At 32.7% G+C, this 8059-nt stretch overlaps 1 pseudogene; it reads left to right on the plus strand.

Moving 5' to 3' along the window:
• Window positions 1-5603: 5603 nt before the first annotated feature.
• On the plus strand, window positions 5604-7177 carry LOC132799982 (ATP synthase subunit alpha, chloroplastic-like; annotated as a pseudogene).
• Window positions 7178-8059: the final 882 nt, after the last annotated feature.

Below are 8059 nucleotides of genomic sequence, written 5' to 3' on the forward strand. Positions count from 1 at the left end.
GTGAATGGGTGACTTGTTATAATTGGTCCTATGGATAGTACAAAGAATGCGTCTGTCATCTTGATAGAGTTGGTTTTACTTCATCGGATATTGTAACAGCCCAGCCCAAACCATTTGCATGGAGATATTATCCTCTTTGGGCCTGGGGAATCCTCTTACAACCCAGCCCTCAAGGGTTTAAAACACATCTGCAAGGGAAAGGTATCCACATGCTTATAAGCCGATGCGAATCCGCCCGAACCCATACAACCGACAACCCGCTGGGGTGCCGATCCGTTACGGATGAAGGTGGGCCCGATCACTAGAGCCCTAGCCAAGAAATTCAAGGACAATCTTGCTGTCTTTATACAAGGAATAAGTCATAGTCATGAGGGGTTGGCCATATCTAAAGAACCAAGGCCTGTTTTACTCATACAAGCAATAGAAGCCAAAACCGGCCCGGGTGGCGGTTTTGGTACATTTTAGAGTCCGGGAAGCATTAAATGGTTCCAATGATTTATGGGTTCAATACATATGCCTAAGAGGTCATGGAATCATGTTAAAGCAGCCTCAAATGCAATCAAAAAGGGCTTGTACGGACAGCATCAACAATTTGGCCGAATTTGCTGTATTGCTTGCTGGCTTTACTGTATTTTACTGTATTAGCCTTTTCTTATTTTTCCAAGCATGGGCAACGTGTGGGACTTCATATTCAGTTTATTTGGCATCCTAAGAAGCATCTAGAATCTGATTTGAAGCTCAAAGAGGTCAAATATTGATCAAAGTCAACTTGATCAAAAGGCTAGCATTTTTAGTTTCCTAATTTGTTTTTACTTTTTGTTTTAGGAAACTACCATTACTTTTTGGCTTTTATTTATTTATTTTCTGGACAAATAACTTTAGGAAGGTTTTTATTTTATTGTTTCCATTGTAAATTAATTGATTCCTAATTTAATATAAAGGAATTAATTAATCAAACTTAGATTAGGAAAGGAAGTATAGTTTCGGCCAACTAGGTTTCTTTATGTGTGGTGGCCGGTTTTCTTTATGTTCTAGGGTTTTATTTCGTGGCTTTTTAGCCTATTTAAAGGCTTATTTTTCAATAATAATACAACTTTGATTTGATTGAGAAAATACTTGTGAGATTAATTATCTCTTTGTTCTTTGAGAACACCTAAAACACCATTAGAGAATTGGTTGTTTTAGCTTGACTTATCAATAGGTTTTCAATCCCCTATTGTGGCGTCTACATTATACCAAGGTTTCTAACCACAGGTTGGTTAGGGGTTGAGGTCCATTCCATTAGAACTTGAACTTAATTAAAGATCCGGGCTAATATAATACGGGTTTAGGAGCAGGTCATCCTAGGTTCGTATCATAAGCCATGCTTCTTTCCCCTTTCCAACCGATGTGGGACTTCACAATCCTCCCTCCTTAGGGCCCAGTGTCCTTGCTGGTACACCAATCCAGGTACTGGCTCTGATACCATCTGTAACAACCCAGCCCCGACCACCTGCATGCAGATAGTGAGAAAGGAAAAGAAAGAAAAGAGAGGAAAAATAGAAATTTTTATGTTAGCTTTGGTGATGTTAATAAAGTAATTATGAATAAGAAATCATTGCTGGTCATGAATATTAAAGATACTTATTTAAAGATGTTTTTGTTGCATAGAACTTTATCTGCATTATTGAAAGCTTTACTTAGTGGAAATTTGAAAATTTGGGAGAGATTATTTGCTAAAATTAAAAAGTGTGATGAACTTGTATTTCTAGTATTTGTTGTGATAGTATTTGACCCATGAGATTGGTTTTGGTTTCAACCAAGGAAGGAGAGGTTTCTCGAATAAAGAAAGTCCAAGCTTATGCCGCGAGGAGATGGATCTTTTCAAGTTTTGGAAAGGATCAATGAAAACACCTACACACTTGATTTATCAGGTGAGTATAATATGAGTGTTACATCCAAAGATGCTGATTTGTTTCCTTTTTCTGTAGGTGATGAACTAGATTTGAGGACAAATCCTTTTCAAGAGGAGGGGAATGATGTGATTCCATCCGAGCCCGCACAATCGACAACCCGCTGGGGTGCTGACTCGATACGGATGAAGACTAGGCCAATCACTAGGGCTCAAGCTAAGATGCTTAGGGAAAAATTTGCAGCTTTTATCCAGAGGGCAATTCATTCTCAAGAACACTTGTCCATACCCAAAGATCCAAAACCTGTTTTGGGCATACAAGTGGTGGAAGCCGATAAGGATCCGGGTAGCAGTTCTGGTGCATTTATGGAGTCCGAGTAGTAAGGAATGGTTATAGTACTTCTTGAACTCAAATACTATCATTAAAAGGACATGGAATCCAGTCAAGTCATAATCAAAAGCATCTAAAAAGGACTTGTACGGACAGCATCTCAATTTGGCTGAAAATGTGCTGTTTTTGTGCTGACTTTGACTTTTCTTCCTGTTTGACTTATTCCAATCAATAGGCAATATGTGGGAATCATTATTAATCATATTTGGCATCCTAAATGGCATATGGAAGCTGATTTGGAGCCCAAACAAGCTGGAGATTGGTCAAAGATACCTTAGTAGTCAAACTAGTCAACTAGTTTCCTAATTTGATTTTGACTTTTTGTTTTAGGAAATTAGTTTTTTATTTTGATTTTTATTTATTTATTTTCTGGACAAATAAGTTTAGGAAAGTTATTATTTAGTATTTCAAATGTAAATTAATTAATTCCTAATCCAAAATAAAGGAATTAATTAATCCAAATTAGTTTAAGAAACTAGGAAAAATTAGGCACTTTCCTTTTCTCTACTTTCCTTTTCTCTACTTTCTTTTTCTCCACACTTTGAGTCCAGTTATTAATTAATTTTGTAGGGTTTTTGCTTTGTAATCTTAGCCTATTTAAAGGCTTATTTTCAATTAGAAATCAAGCTTGAATTTTATACAGAAAATTACTTGTGAGATTGAATTCTCTTTGTTCTTTTGAACACCTAAAACACCATTAGAGAGTGAGTGTTTTAGTTTGACCTATCAATAGGACTTCCATCACATATTGTGGCATCTTCCTTATATACCAAGGTTTCTAATCACAGGTCGGTTAGGGGTTGAGGTAACCATTAGAACTTGAACATAATTAGATCCGGGCTAATATAATACGGGTTTAGGAGCAGGTCGTCCTAGGTTCGTATCAGGAGGGGGGGTCGAACTAGATATATGTAATCTAATCATTATAAGACAATTCTTATGTATGTTTCGAAGAATGATTCTTGAATTCGACTGAATGTAAGATACGAATAGTTGGTTTATGTTATGGGGGAAAGAATGTATATGTGATATTCAATATTAACTTGGTATATATGAATTAAAGATATATTTATTTTGTCTACTATTGTGTTATGAATTTCAATAGGGATTCCAATATTTAGATTTCCATTTTGATTGTAATTTTTTTTTTTTTGAATATTGAATGAATTTAAATCACGAAAAATAACAAAGAATTCAAAGAATGGTTCGGAAAAAAAAAAAAAAAAGAAAAGAAAGAACTAGCCAAACAATATTGTACGAATTAACAAAAATTACATGGATAGGAAAATATTGAAACAATTCTATTGCTTCAAGAATATTATTATTTCAAGGTTTTTAGTGACTTTGAATGGATAAATCTTAGCAATAGAATAAGTAAGCCATAATTCATAGGTTGATTGTATCATTAACTATTTCTTTATTTTCTTTATTTTTTGTGAGGAATTCATCATGAATCCACTGATTTCTGCCGCTTTCATTATTGCTGTTGGATTGGCTGTTGGGCTTGCTTCTATTGGACTTGGGGTTGGGCAAGGTACTGCCGCAGGCCAAGCTGTGGAGGGGATTGTTAGACAACCAGAAGCAGAGGGAAAAGTACAAGGTACTTTATTGCTTAGTTTGACTTTTGTGGAAGCTTTAACAATTTATAGACTGGTTGTGGCATTACTGCTTTTATTTACAAATCCCTTTGTTTAATATTTTTGTTTTTCTTTTTTATTTCCTTGGATTTGCTGCTCTTGCTTTTTCAAATTATATAAAGATTTCACTCCTACAATTTCATATTCATTGTGACAACAACCCCCTGAAAGGACTAGTTTGAGGATGAGGAATTAAATTAGCCGATTAACTCGCTTTCTTCTCTTAGTCTAATGGAGCTTTTTTTAGGAAGTATTGAAACAAACAATAAATTTATATTTCACAACTGACATAAGACCTGGTACCTAATTCTAATAAGTATCATTCTTATCGAAAATTTCCACTTATTGGAAATTTCCAATTGAAAAAAAAAATCCATTTACATCTATAAATCAATATATACATATATTTTGACTTTTACCCTATTCCTATTTAATTTAGAAAAATAATAGAATAAAAAAAATAGATAATTAGTCTATCTATAAGAATAAGAAAGAGGAGATCATATGAAAAACGTAATAGATTCTTTCCTTTCCTTGGGTTATTGGCCATTCGTCAGGAGTTTCAGGTTTAATATTGATATTTTAGCAACAAATCCAATAAATCTAAGTGTAGTCTTTGGTGTATTGATATTGTTTGGAAAGGGAGTGTGTGCGAGTTGTTTATTTCAAGAATAGGCTGGATCCAACTAACTGGACTTTTTTTCGTTATAACTTGAAAATGTGCATGATTTCGCGAATTACTTCTGAATAAATTAAGAAATCATATTTAAGAACTGTAGCATTTCGTGATTCATTGGTAAATCTACTTTGATTCTCTATCAACCAATAATGTGGGATTGTTAACAGGGTTAAAGCTAAATCATTTGCAGTTCAGATGCAGCGTGGTACTCTTTCTACTACTATGTTAATACAGAATATGTTAATCCAGAAATGATTTCAAAGAGTTGGATTTTTTTTTTTTTTGGATATAAAACACTCATGTCGACAAAAAACTGATTTGAACCCATTTGAAAAATGGATATTTCACTCCCCTTTTTTTTTTTTTTTTGCTTTTTTATCCAATGCTGAACCAATGACCTGTGTATAAAGTAAAAAGAATTATTTGGATTTGACCCAAAAAAAAAAAAAAAACCACTTTGCTGACAATTATTTGTTAGGTCGGAAAATTCCTCTGAATATTATGTTATTGGATTAATGATCAATTTCATTACACTAAAAAAAGCTACAGAGCTTCCCCCATACATAAGTAATTAGGCGTGAGAGCCAAATGAATTGAAAGATTCATGTTTGGTTCGGAAAAGGAACGTGGACATTTTGAAATGAATGGAAAGATAATCTACTTTCATTAAGTAATTTATTAGATAATCGAAAACAGCAGATCTTGAAGACCATTCAAAATTCAGAAGAACTACGCGGGGGGGCTGTGGAACAACTGGAAAAAGCCCCGTCCCACTTGTGAAAAGTAGAAATGGAAGTGGATCATTTTTTAGCAAATGGATACTCTAAAATAGAATGGAAAAATTGAATTTGATAAGTTCAACTTATAAAACCTTGGAACAATTAGAAAATTACAAAAATGAAACCATTCATTTTGAACAACAAAAAGCTATTAATCAAGTTCAACAACGGGTTTTCCAACAAGCCTTACAACAAGCTTTAAGAACTCTGAATAGTTGCTTGAACACCGAGTTACATTTACGTACCATCAATACTAATATTGGCATGTTTGGAACGATGAAAGAAATAAAGGGTTAGTCTTTCTACTGCAGGCATTATTTTTCTTTCAAACAAAAATAAAGAATTAAGAAATACTCATGGTAACTATTCGAGCAGATGAAATTAATAACATTATTCATGAACGTATTGAGCAATATAATAGGAAAGTAAATATTTTAAATACCGGTACTGTACTTCAAGTAGGTGACGGGATTGCTCGTATTTATGGTCTTGATGAAGTAATGGCAGGGGAATTAGTAGAATTTGAAGAAGGTACAATAGGCGTTGCTCTGAATTTGGAATCAAATAATGTCGGTGTTGTATTAATGGATGACGATTTGATGATACAAAAGGGAATTTCTATAGAAGAAATAGGAAGAATTGCTTAGATCCCTATAAGTGAGGCTTTTTTAGGCTGTGTTATAAATGCTTTGGCTAAACCTATTGATGGTCGAGGTGAAATTTTAGCTTCTAAATCCCGATTAATTGAATCTCCTGCCTCGGGTATTGCTTCAAGACTTTTGGTATATGAGCCTCTTCACAAAGGACTTATTGCTATTGATTCAATGATTCCTATAGGACGTGGTCAGGGAGAATTAACTATTGGGGACAAGAAAACTAGTAAAACAGCAGTAGCCACAGAGACGATTCTCAATCAACAAGGGCAAAATGTAATATGCATTTATGTAGCTATTGGTTAAAAAACATATTATATGGTTAGGTGGTGACTGCTTTACAGGAAAGGGAAGCAATGGATTACACTATTGTGGTAGCTGAAACGGCCTATTCTCCGGCTACATTACAATACCTCATCCTTATCCAGGAGCTTCTCTAGCTAAATATTGTATGTACTATGAACAACACACTTCAATTATTTATGACGATCTCTTAAAACAAGCACAGGCTTATCACCAAATGTCTTTTTTATTATGCAGACCGCCGGGCTGAGAAGCTTATTTGGGAGATGTTTTTTATTTGCATTCATGCCTTTTGGAAAGAGCCGCTAAATCAATTTCTCATTTAGGTGAAGGAAGTATGACTGCTTTACCAATAGTTGAGACTCAATCTGGAGATGTTTCAGCTTATATTCCTACTAATGTAATTTCCATTACAGATGAACAAATAGGGTCCGCAACTCAAATTAAAGCCATGAAACAAGTAGCTGGTAAATCAAAATTGGAGTTGGCACAATTCATAGAATTAGAAGCCTTTGCACAATTCACTTCTGATCTCGATAAAGCTACTCAGAATCATTTGGCAAGAGGTCAATGATTACATGAGTTGCTTAAACAATCTCAATCAACTCCTCTCGCGATGGAAGAAATGACTACTTATAGTGGAACCAATGGTTATCTTGATTCATTAGAAATTAGGCAGGTAAGGAAATTTCTCATTGAGTTACGTACTTACTTAAAAACGAATAAAACTCAGTTCCAATAAATCATAGCTTCTACCAAGACATTTACCGAGGAAGTAGAAGCCTTTTTGAAAAAAACTATTTAGGAACAGCTGGAATGTTTTCTACTCCAAGAACAAGTATAAAGAAAAGAAGTTGATCACTTTTAATTTTTATCAATCTTAATTCAATATTAATTAAATCTCAATTTAATACTAATTTTAATAATAATAATTAAATTATATACTCTATTATATAATTAATAATTATATAATTATTTAAATTATTTTAAAGTAAAATATAAAAAAATTATAAAATGTAAAAGTTTTTATTTTTTGTAATAATTATTTTCTATAATAATATAGAAATAATAATATATTACATTTCTATATTAAATATATTATTAATATTTTATATACATATATTAACATACATTAAATATATAATATATTTAAATATATACTATATATTAAATATATGGAAATAATATATAAACTAGCTTTTACTTATATTACAAGTACTAAGTGTATAAGAGCGCCTCTTATTCAAATTATTCAAAAGATCTTTCTTGACATGGAAATCTAAAAATATATGGAAATAAATTTCGTCCAATAGGATTTGAACCTATACCAAAGGTTTAGAAGACCTCTATCCTATCCATTAGACAATGGACGCTTTGCGTTCCAACTTTTTTGTAAATTTATTTTCTTTTCACATTTATTATTCGAATAAAATGAATATGTGAAAAAATTCTAGGAATTGCATATTCAACTATGGACTACATTAATTATATTCATTTTGTTTATATTTCTATAAAACATATTTATTAGAAATTTGATATTTTAATAAATATCAAAATATATAAATATATATTACCTATAAATATCTATTAGATATGTAGATTTATAGGTTTTGACTATAAAAAAGAAATATTGAAAAATATTGAATAGAGATAAGAGAAAGTAAGCACAAGCAGGTAGTGAGAATTGAAGCCGCATCGTTAGATTGGAAGGCTAAGGGTTATAGTC

This window comes from Ziziphus jujuba, chromosome 1 (genome assembly GCF_031755915.1).
Source record: "Ziziphus jujuba cultivar Dongzao chromosome 1, ASM3175591v1".
Taxonomy (NCBI): Eukaryota; Viridiplantae; Streptophyta; class Magnoliopsida; order Rosales; family Rhamnaceae; genus Ziziphus; species Ziziphus jujuba.